The sequence below is a fragment of the Nanorana parkeri genome, unplaced genomic scaffold, assembly GCF_000935625.1.
Source record: "Nanorana parkeri isolate BGI_ZX_2015 unplaced genomic scaffold, ASM93562v1 scaffold425, whole genome shotgun sequence".
Classification (NCBI taxonomy): Eukaryota; Metazoa; Chordata; class Amphibia; order Anura; family Dicroglossidae; genus Nanorana; species Nanorana parkeri.
In genome coordinates, this window is record NW_017306693.1 from 1,223,536 (window position 1) to 1,235,375 (window position 11,840).

At 46.7% G+C, this 11,840-nt stretch overlaps 1 long non-coding RNA gene across 1 annotated transcript; it reads left to right on the plus strand.

The window, feature by feature from the left end:
* Nucleotides 1-235: 235 nt before the first annotated feature.
* LOC108789868 lies at nt 236-11,567 on the plus strand. Its single transcript, XR_001941419.1, has 2 exons — nt 236-354; nt 11,461-11,567. It is a non-coding gene; the product is annotated as an uncharacterized LOC108789868 (long non-coding RNA).
* The last annotated feature ends 273 nt before the right edge of the window (nt 11,568-11,840 follow it).

The window sequence follows — 11,840 nt, forward strand, 5'->3', positions numbered from 1 at the left end:
CACACCACCTATAAATGACACACGTAGCCATTTGCACGATACAGATACATCATTACACGTTCTATTGTCTCTATGAGGCTACAGACACGGCTCAGTTGCCATGGAGATATTATTCACACAGCTCCTCTCCAGAGCTACAATCTAGCCCCGCCTCTACCACGCCCCCTTGCGCTGTCTCATTGGATGTTCTATCCGTGGCAGCTCCGCCCACCGGCTTTCGTTCGTCTCCCATGTCACGTGATGAGCTGTTGATCTGCCTGTCTCCCAGCCAAAGAGGCAAGATGGCTGCGTGGTGCTGAGCCGGGCTGTGACGTCTGTGAGGTGCGAGTCCGTCCAGAGGTCCTGTGTTTCTGGGTGAGGTGACATCTCTGTGTGAGTGAATAGGGCTTTTCCTGCAATAAAGGGGTGACTATGAAGGCTTATTATATGGTGGTGGGTGTGTTGTTTATGAGGAGGAGCTCTGTGTGGCTGTCATTGCTGGATTGTTGTCATTGTTGTGTGATGACAGGCATAGCTGAGACATGACAGGCTGGCAGGATCTGAATGGACCTTTCCTGAGGGTGGTCCTATGTGGTCTTTCAGTCCTGGTTGGTGATGGGAGGGGGGATTGCCTATACCTTGTACTACACATAGGTGGGGGATGGTCAGTCCTAAAAATTGGGGACAATTGGGCTGTAGACGATGGCCAGGCCATGTATCGTCCGTGACCCTGTATTCATGGGGTGTAGACGATGGCCAGCGCACGTATCGTCCGTGACCCTGTATTCATGGGGTGTAGACGATGGCCAGCGCACGTATCGTCCGTGACCCTGTATTCATGGGGTGTAGACTATGGCCAGCGCGCGGATCGTCCGTGACCGCGTATTCATGGGGTGTAGACGATGGCAAGCGCGCGGATCGTCCGTGACCCCGTATTCATGGGGGTGTAGACGATGGCCAGCGCGCGGATCGTCCGTGACCGCGTATTCATGGGGGTGTAGACGATGGCCAGCGTGCGGATCGTCCGTGACCCCGTATTCATGGGGGTGTAGACGATGGCCAGCGTGCGGATCGTCCGTGACCCCGTATTCATGGGGTGTAGACGATGGCCAGCGCGCGGATCGTCCGTTACCCCGTATTCATGGGGTGTAGACGATGGCCAGCACGCGGATCGTCCGTGACCCCGTATTCATGGGGTGTAGACGATGGCCAGCGCGCGGATCGTCCGTGACCCTGTATTCATGGGGTGTATACAATCCCTGTATTCATGGCGTGTAGACGATAGCCAGCGCGCGGATCATCCATGTGTGCCATATTGTAGATAATGGCCGGCCTATGGTGGCGCCATATTGTAGATAATGGCCGGCCTATGGTGGCGCCATAATGTAGATAATGGCCGGCCTATGGTGGCGCCAGATTGTAGATAATGGCCGGCCTATGGTGGCGCCAGATTGTAGATAATGACTACTACACCAAAAGGCTAATGCAACAGCTGATCTCCAGCCTTCCCTTCAGTCTTGCACGGTTGTAGCGGCTCCTCTCCTGGACTGAAATGTCTTCCTCTGATCTCACTGCACACTGCGAGCTTCTCATAATGTGCATTACAAGCTGCAGCAAGTCAGCTCATAATGCAATATGCGAATATGGAAATGCCAGCGGGCAGTGGCAACTGTCCTTGTTATTGTGCAGCACCTCACGCCCGCAGCGGATCTCATGAGTCTTATGGAGGAATTCATGACATTCATGTGGTCAGCCGTGTCAATGGGGCCTTATACCTTTTGTCTGTCCGTCCGTCCTTCCATCCGTCCATTATAGTTTGCTTATGTATAGCCTTATACCTTTTATAACATATACTGTATATAGATGCACCGAAATCTCAGCTGCCAAAATATTTCGCCCGAAAATTGGTACTTTGGGCAAAATCCCGATGGTATAGAAGCGTGCGAAAATGTGGTGCGTCCCCAGCTTCTCTTCTCCCCACAGGGCACCGGCTGTAAGCTTTGGTCTGTGTCACCTCCGATGCCGGCTGCTCTCCCCTGCGTCTATCGGCAGAGGCGGCGGGGATCAGGGGGGGGTCACAGAGCGGATCCAGCTGCTGGTTTCTTAGTGGGGGAGGAGAGAAGCTGTCAGGAGGCTGAGCGGTGCATTGCGGGAGGAGAGCTTGTGTCCTGTGACAGGCAGAGCAGTCAGGATGGAGAGTACAAGCAAAACAAATGGCAAACGCACTCCTCAATTCGTTACCAGCTTTACAGCAAGGTGCACATGGAAGGGCTTTATACAGCAACAGCAAAAAGTTTCCCAGCACACTCGCCAGCCAGCATGCAAAAAAAACTTGTCTCACCGCTAAGGTTAAAAACAGAGGTTTAGATACACGTCTTCTGCAGAAAATGTGGAAGACGCACAGCCGCGCCAAGGCAACTCTATATAGTGCGGTCCTAACTCTAAACTATGAGAGTCTCCATCTTGGAGTACATGTGGCAGAAGATTAAATTGGGTGCAGGATGGAGAGTACAGCTCAAACATTCAATGATCAGTGTTTGTAAATAACTGAGGACAGAGTATGTTCACTGTGTCCCTGGTTATGAATGAACAGGAAGTGTTCTACATCACCTACTGTTCATTTTTTAATGGGGACATAGTAAATATTTACAATCTGCTCACTTTATGAATGAACAGGAAGCAGCTCAGTACAGAGGCTTCATGTCCATTCATGACTGGGTTCATAGTAAATATTTACTGTCTCCAGATTGGGAATGAATAGGAAGCCTGTGTAGCTCCTGTTCATTCATAACAGGGGTTGCAGAAAAAGAGATTGGGAGCTGTACCCTCAATAATTTCTGTGTATAGGTGATGCATGGGAGAAGGCAAGCCCGCCATGTGATCTGTTGTGGAACTACAAATCCCATGAGGCATAGCAAGACTTTGACAGCCAGACTCCCAGTGGCTGAAGAATGCTGGGATTTGTAGTTTCACCACAGCTGAGGTTGCCTACCCCTGTTATACATGTACGGAATATAAAGGATATATACAGACACGCATATATATTGTGTGTGTGTACACATATACTGTATATTCCCTTTTTTATTCTTGCATGTTCTATTCCGCTCTCTGCATTCGGATACGATGAGTTGTCCTCCATGTGTCACCCCGGGTGTGGTCCTCTCCTGTATCCGTCCTCCCATCTTGTTTGGTCTGTTTATGTTCTGTTCTCCATCTCTTCTTCATTGGAAATAACTGATTGCTTCCTGTTTAGAGTTCTCTATGTGATCAGGAAAATCTTTGAAGCCCCGGATCTCCCCGGTACACGAGCCCTGTGGTGGCTGCACATTGCCTTTTGCTGTGAGTGTATGATGCATGCATGTTTGCTGCCTGTCCTTCACTGATGTGTCAGACAAAGGCGGGGGTGGGGATGACATTGCGGAGCTAATACTGTACTAATCTCCTGTTCTGGCTTCATCACAGCTAGTACACAGGACACGCTCGCATCCCCTCTGAATTGTCCCTTTTCTTTGTAATTTATTTTGCATACCAAGTCGGTTCTGTTGGTAGGTTCTAGTATCCCGGATGCCGTAAATAAGCGTCCGGAAAAACCAAATCACTTTCTTATCCATGTATATGGTTTTGTGACAACACGGGAACTAACATTCTCAGAGGAAAGCTCAGCCATGGCGCCCCCAGACTTCTCTGATGACCAGGTCACTTTAAATACTGCAGACTTCTGGCTGGGGACCCCTGGGAGTCTCTCGGGGGAGCAGGAAAAGGAGCTGGTGAGAAAATTAGGGAGAATTTCCCAATATTAAAAGAAAAAGGTTTTGTCTGGAGTTCCACTTTGATTGTGTGAATCATATCATGATTTGTGTACATTGTTTCCTGGCTAATGTATCCCAAAGTGGCCTCTGCTCATCCTTTCCGATGACCCAACACGCCGTCTTTAGCACAAGTTCCTCTTTATGCAGAACTTCAGTCTAATCAAAAAGCATTACTATATATATATAATATAATATAATATAATTAGTGAGTAGTTTTTGCCCAGAATGGTCCATTTTGCCATTTCCGTTTTTGCCGCTCATTTCGGAGCCAACCATGGAAAGATTTTGTTCAATCATGGAAGGTCAGTGTTCTTTTTTTTTTTCCTGGTTCAGATTTGTTCAACTGAGCGGAAGGACTGTACATACACAGGAGCCAACATTTTAATTTGGGTGAATGCACCTAGCACACATGAGATTAATTCAACTTTAGGGGCCAGTTCACTCCATAAACAGTGCATTCCAGAGCGGTCAGCTTCTGGAAAGTACTGTATCGTACTCCGGCCGGCTTCCTGCAATCAGGGGCGTGGCTATGGCAGCATTGACTTCAATGCACCATAGACACGCCCTCTGCCGCCCTTAAGTACGGAGTATGATATAGTACTTTCCAGAGGCTGTCCGCTCTGGAACGCACTATTTATGGTGTGAACCGGCCCTAAACCCAGGATTCCTACAAATTTTGTTATTGGATTCAATTGGTTTTAATTGGAAAGATATGTGAATCCTGGGTGAAAGTGGAAACTGGAAAGGGTATTGTTTCAATATTCTTAAATTACATTGTGATTATTTCCTATTGCCATGTTAGACTCCAGTAGTGTTTAAAATGTGACTCCTCTTAGGCACGGTCCCCTGCAGTAATTACTTTCCACCACTAGATGTCCTCAGCGGGTTGGATGATGGGTGAGTGACCGGGTGTCATTGGCTCGCCCCTGAGGAAGACCTCTGTAAAAGATAAGTGTAATAAAATAAAAAAAGCATATATGGCAGGGGGGGGGGGGCAGGAAGGGAGAGCCTGGTTTGGGCTTTAACATGTTTTGCTAACCTGTCTAAAGGGCGGTGGAGATGGGAGGCAGCAGAGCAACATCACTGACTATTGGTTTGGCAGGTAAAAAAGTTTACATGTATTGCAAAACAATACCGGCGCCTTCAAATCCAAAAGAGCCCAGCAGTAAAAATACACCACCAGTCTATGAGAAAAGGAACAAAAGAGAGTGCCTCCATAGTGTAAACATTTTATTTAATAGTAAAAACACGCAGCTCTAAGGCTATATTTACAACAGTTCGGTAGAATAAAAACCAGTAGAATAAGGTGAGAGGACGGAACCCCTGGCAGGGAGAATCTGGAGCGATTTAAAACGCCAGTAACCGCGATCCCTGTGTTGGTAAACGGTTTACGCGTTTCTGATGCACGCCCCCTTCATCATGGTTCTGATGAAGGGAGCGTGCCCCAGAAACGCGTAAACCGTTTCTGGTGCACGCCCCCTTCATCATGGTTCATCATGGTTCATCATGGATCGCTCCAGATTCTCCCTGCCAGGGGTTCCGTCCTCTCACCTTATTCTACATTTTTACACTATGGAGGCGCTCTCTTTTGTTCCTTTTCTCAGTTTACATGTATGTATTAAGCAGTATGTCTGGAGGGCTAATTCAATTAGTATTCAACTTTTTTGATTACAGATTATACAAATATACAATTGCCCAGCAAAGTATTTCTTTACATTTTTCCCCAAGCACTTAGTCATTATGTTTCCAAACAGCTCCAACTCTCTCAGCTCGGCTTCCCTGAACTTCCCATCCAGTACAAAATCACAAGGGATAGAGAAGTCTTCAGCAGCCGTCCATCTACCTGCATGGAGACGGGAGAAGCAGGGGGGTAGATTTCTTTGCCACGTTTGTGGAGGGACACACAGCTTACTAGCAAATGCAAGGGGGCTTCCGTAGGACCCTGCAAGGGAAAGGAGCCACCCTAAGGCCCTGTTCACTTCAGGGCGGTTGCAGATCAGCACAGTTTGCACATGGATTTTAAAATGGTGGTTTTGGGTGTTTTTTCATTTTGCGTTTCAGCGCTGAAATGCAATAAAAAACGCCCTAAACTGCACTGTACAGCGCGGTTCTATTGAAAGCAGTATGGAAAACGCGTTGATTAGCACGACAAAAAAGGGTCGGGGAGCAATTCGGGCGGGGGGCGGTTTGGATCTCGCGCTCGCTTAACGGTGCCCATAGCAATGTATGGGATTGTCCATGTCGGTGGGTCCGCGAGGCTGAACCGCCCCAGTGTGAATGGGGACTATAAGAGGATATCGGAGCAAGCTAATTCTGCTGGAAACTAAAACTTTGAAGCGTCAAACATTACATCACCTATTGGAAGTGATTGGAAATGGCTTAAAAAACATTTTTACTTTAACCCCTTCATGACTGAGGCCCTTTTTTCATTTTTTGCACCCATGTTATATTCATTAAACCTTTCTTTTTTTATATTTGCTACAAGGAGGCCCACCTTTGTCTGAGGCTGTTGCTGTTTTTCTTTAAAATGTTTAAATCCCTCGTGTTCAAGTGGGTCCCCGAAGTGTTCTGCCCCCTGTATGGGTGCCACCATTGTTGTAATGGAGGCACCTGTGTGCGTCCACAGACGCACACAAGCCTGTGACGGGCCACGCCCTTTCTCTATGATGTCAGAAGGACCCTACGGCTCCTCTGCCATCAGTATCCTCCCTCAGCAACCAGGAATTTCGGGGAATGGAGGATCGCTTCGGGACCTGCGGTGGGGACGAGCGTCGCTGACAGATAAGTGTGGGAGGGACTGTGGGAGAAAAAGGTACTGGGTGGTTTTTACCGGAATGCAGAGAATGTTTTAAAGGAGAACTATGAGGTGAGTGCTTTTCACATAATCATAATAATGAAACTGTCACAGTCGGCACATACCGGCGCTCGCTCACTTCTCGATCCTGTGCCGGCAGAGAGCCGTGACAGGGGAGGGACTGGATTCCCCCCCTCTCCTCTCCGATCCTTCAGCGCTGATTGGCGGAACGGACGGGGGAGGGGGCGGGTACAGCTGAGTCTGCCTCTAGATAGCGCAGAGCCAGCTGACAGTCACGCAGCTGTGCGGATCCAGACATAATTGTCGGGATCCGTTCCGGCTGCGGCATCTCAGTATACCGCGAGCGGTAGCTTTGGGTTACCCTTAGGAGAACTATGGGGAAAAGCCCTAACCCCATAGTTCTCCTTTTAAGGTAAAAAATGCCCAGACCTTAAGGCCTTGTTCACACCAAGCGCAGAGCAGTTGCAGGCCAGATCAAAACTGCGTCCAATGTATTCCAAGGGTATTTTGGGCTCCAGTTCACATAGCAGCGTGCAGGTCCAGAGCAGGTAAAAAAACTGCAGCAGGCCCTATTTTACCTGCTCTGGAACGCATGCAAACACATCCAAATGCCTGGAACGCACTGAAAGCCCATGTTAAACGAAAAAAAAAGACTTTTTTTTAACCCAAAACGGCCCAGAACGCATCAAAAGTGCGGCACAATACGCGGCACAACCCACTGCACTGCGTGTGCAGAAACCTGAGCGGATCTGCTCTGCATTTGGTGTGAACCAGGCCTAAGGCCTGGTTCACACCTGTGCGTTTTACAGCGCGTTCCTACGCTCTGTAAAATGCTCAACATGTGAAAACCAATGATTGCCTATGGGCATGGATCCCACCTGGGCATTTTACAGCGCGTAAAACGCGCATGCTGCAAAACGCCCTACGCCCAAAGAAGTACAGGAGCTTCTTTGGGGCTTATTTGCCGCGCGTTTGGCACGAGTTTTTTTTACCACGAATCGCATATTCGATACGCCTAGGAGTGAACCCAGCCTAATACTACTTTAATGTCACTTTCAGGTAGAGGATGACCTGGTGTAGGAGCCCCAATGCTGGAGTCCTTTTTGAGCTGGCTTTAGATCTCTTGAGATTGATTCAGGTCAGCCCCAGGTTCTTCTTGGGTTAAAGGGTGTTAATGTCATTTCATTCCTATCAGCAACACAATTGTTTTGAAGATAAAGGAATTGGTGATTTGTTGGCTGTAAACCTTGACTTGTTTTCCATGCTGGGTGTCCTAGTGACAGCCATACATAAGGCTTTGTGTGCTCAGGTGTCTCAGCGCTCAGTGCCTATTTCATGTAAACAAAGGTGTAATAAAGTGACACTAAACTCAGGAGTTACATCCTAAAAATGCATTCAAGTACTCTAATAACAGAAATGTATCTTATTTGTGTATCACTCGGCTGTAGATCCTCAAAGCATCGCTGAATTGGTGCCGACGCTGTCCTTCCTTCTGGAGGGGGGCTACTTCTGTTCCTCATGTTCCCTGTATGTGTTGTAACGTAGTCACCGCTCCAAGCTCGCTCCTGTGATGGACTACAATCTCAGTACAAATTAGTAAATTAAACATGAGATTGTAGTCCATCACAGGAGTGAGCTTTGAAAGTGGACTACTTTACAGCACACACAGGGACCATGGGGGATAAAAGTAGCCACCCTCCAGAAGGAAGGACAGTGTCAGTGCCAATTCAGAGATGATTAGAGGATCTACAGCTGAGTGATACACAAATAAGATACATTGTTGTTTATAGCTGACTTGTTTGCATTTTTAAGGTTTAACTCCTGAGGTTAGCGTCACTTTAAGGCATCGTATCCATTTAAAATGGGCAAATGACGAGCTTCAATGCATGAAAAATGTCCTTACTCAATATTTTCCAACACAGCTTACCCCTATGCTCACGGCATTCCCACCTGTGCTTTTGGTGCACAATACTGCTGGTGTTTGTTATTTTTAACTCTATATGTCCACAAAGGTTTGAATGGCTCCTGATTGAATGGGCCACCTTAATGCAATGCATATTAGTGCGTGCCATAGTGCATGTCAATGCTCTGCAAAGGATGACATTAGTGTCAAAGTTGCTGCTTCTTTTATGGTTGTATTTAACACTGAAAAAAAAATCAATAAGGGGGATTCATCAATACTAGAGCAGACTCTGGAGCAGTTGCCCATGGCAACCTGTCAGCATCCACCTTTTTATTTTCTAAGCTTACCTGAACAAACTGAAAAGAGAAGCTGATTGGTTGCCATAGGCCACTGCTCCAGATTCTTCTGCTCCAGGTTTGATCATTTCCCCCCAATGAGTGGTACTACCGGTAGTTAAACTGAATGGGGGGAATGGATCAAACTGGAGCAAACAGAATCTGGAGCAGTTGCCCATGGCAACCAATCAGCATCTCTCTTCAGTTTGCTCAGTTGAGGTTTAAAAATGAGAAAGAGAAGCTGATTGGTTGCCATGCAAATCTGCTCCAGATTTTGTCTGCCCCAGATTTTGATAAGTTCCCCCAATGTTTGTAATACTTGTATGCATGATGACGGTACTGGCTGTGCTGTACACATGGCAGTACTGGTGATTCTGGTTGTAGGAACTGGTGATCTCCCCAAACTGTCATCTGATCGTACACTGTGCAAAGATCGCAGTGATTCATGCACCAGTCACATTGTTTCCAATTGGTGTAGGGTAGTAGCAGCTACTTCACATCACGCAGACTTGATTTTTTAGCGTGGTTTAAGTTAAAAATACATCAGCAGCCATCAAGCAGAATTTAGATTGACACGGCAATATTTCTTATCTCGGCCGTCTCTCAAGCAACAATTAATTATAAACTAGTTCAAATATTACACCAATAATCAGCAAATATTGATCGGCTGACTAGTCATGGAGGGCCGGTGAGTCAGGCGCAGTATCTCGGTGTACATGGAATGAAAGGAGTATTGATCACATTCAGTTGTTCATGTAATGGAGGAGGAGGAGGAAGAGGTGGTGTGTGATGAAATCCGTCTTCCTTTTCCTGGTGTTTGTAGAGAACAGCAGGCGACCTGACGGAGCCAGTGACAGTATGCTAATATCCATACATCATTGCTAGGGGGATCGTTTCCATGGCAACCCAATTCAATCTACTGAAGTGCCGTTGTTACAATGAAATCAGTTTGTTCCCTAAGCTAAAGCTTTGTGATATTTAATAAACCAGCTCTGATGGTCTCTGAGCATTTTGTTTTAAAATGCTTTGTTGTGTTTTACTAGTCAACATTTTTAAAGTGGAATTTTATTTATTAATTGATTTGAGGCAGTGAAGCATCAGTATTTTTATATTTATTGTAATATGGTCATGTCCAGTGGTCAGGTCATGTTGGGGGGCTTCTTTTGGCTTCTTTAGTAAGGTCCCATTCACACAGGACTTTGGCTGGGGATTCTTGCTGCAGGAATCCCAGGTGGGTCCATACAGATGTGGGCGATGTTCCCATTCAAGTTAATGACAGGGTGACGGCAGCTGCATCTGTTATTAGTAGTCTGCTTATAATCATATACGGTACGACTACCTGCGGTTCTGGGTAGATGATTCTCCCTGGATGCACAGATTACGTCCAGGGCAATCCTCTCTCAATTCCCTACCAGAGAGATTATATATGGATATTGGCATGCTGTCACTTCCGTCAAAGGGCACGGTGGCCGCATCTGTACGGGCACACCTGGGATTCCTGCTTTAGAGCCCATTCACACCAGGGCGGTTACGGCGATCTTGCAAGGGAGGTTTTGGGAGTTTTTAATTGCGTTTCAGCGCTGTAACACAATTAAAAACGTCCAATACCGCGTGGTTCCATTGAAACCTGTATGGAAACTGCACTGATCAGCGCGGCAAAAATAGTGCAGGAAGCAATTTGGGCGGTTCGGATCGTGCGGTCGCCTGAACGGTCCCCATAGCAATGTATGGGATCGTTCATGTAGTGCGGCCGAACCGCCCCGGTCTAAATGGGCTCTTAGGTTTTTGCTGCAGGATGTAGGCTACGGCAGTTAAAGAAAGCACCAATGATGTCTAAAGCTCAGTAACTCGATGGTAGCCAATAATTCAGTTTCCAGAAGTCATTTTACTGTGATGCATTTTATTTGGTTATGGACTAGAACACTTTTTGTTTATTGTGTAATCCTGATAGACCTCTGAAGGCTCTTAGTGTGTAAAAGAATTGTATTATATAAGTTTTGCTCAGTTTATATTGGGAATATGTAGCGTTCTATTTCTGTGCAGTGTACCTATGATCACCAGTTCACTCGTGGATAGATGGGGGAGCCCTCCGCACACCTTGCAGCAGTCAAGGCCAATAAAGAAGATGGTGCTCGCAGTAACAATCACGGATGGCGCTGTGCAAACACGAAGAGAAGTAAATCACCAGCACTCAGCGATATAGTTCAATATGTCCATTTATTGGACAAAGACGTCACAATAGTCAGAGCCGGCTCTGACTATTGTGACGTCTTTGTCCAATAAATGGACATATTGAACTATATCGCTGAGTGCTGGTGATTTACTTCTCCTCCCAGTTCACTGACATTGCTGGTTGCCAGGAGCGGAGCTGGATGTTGTGGCTGGCATCCTGCCCAGCTCCTGGCTACCAGTGATGTTGCTGAGCTGGGTGGGATGCCGGACAGAGGTACCATGCATCATTTCAGGAGTGTGCACCTTCCACTCATTTTCTTAGTTTGTTGTTTGCTGACATTTACGTTTTAGCTTGTCGTGGTTAATGAATAATGTATTATTTACTCTCTTGCACACATTCTGCTCTTTCTTCTTATGTCCACCTACATGTGATTGTTTTATTCCCAGGTTGTCTAACTGTAAACGTAGACCGAGATCATGGCCGGACTGGGGCCTCAGAACCTGTTGGCCTATGTGGAAGAGGGCAACATTGCTGTTCTGAAAACTCTGTTGGACAAATGCAAGGATGTGGATGAGAGGAATGAGGTATGTGACTCCCAATATCAATCACAGTTCTATGACAGTTTGTTGACCGTCTTCTAATGCTGCTCAATAAAGGCAAATAAAGCAATAATGACATCTTGTACTAGTGGCAGCCTCATCTGTTTAAGAGTAACATTAAAGAATTGAAATTACATTACATGCAGATATCATGATACGGTTATTATCATCATGTGGTTTTATTTTGTTTGTCCAGTAGATCACCAGCTGCCGTGTGACTATTGATG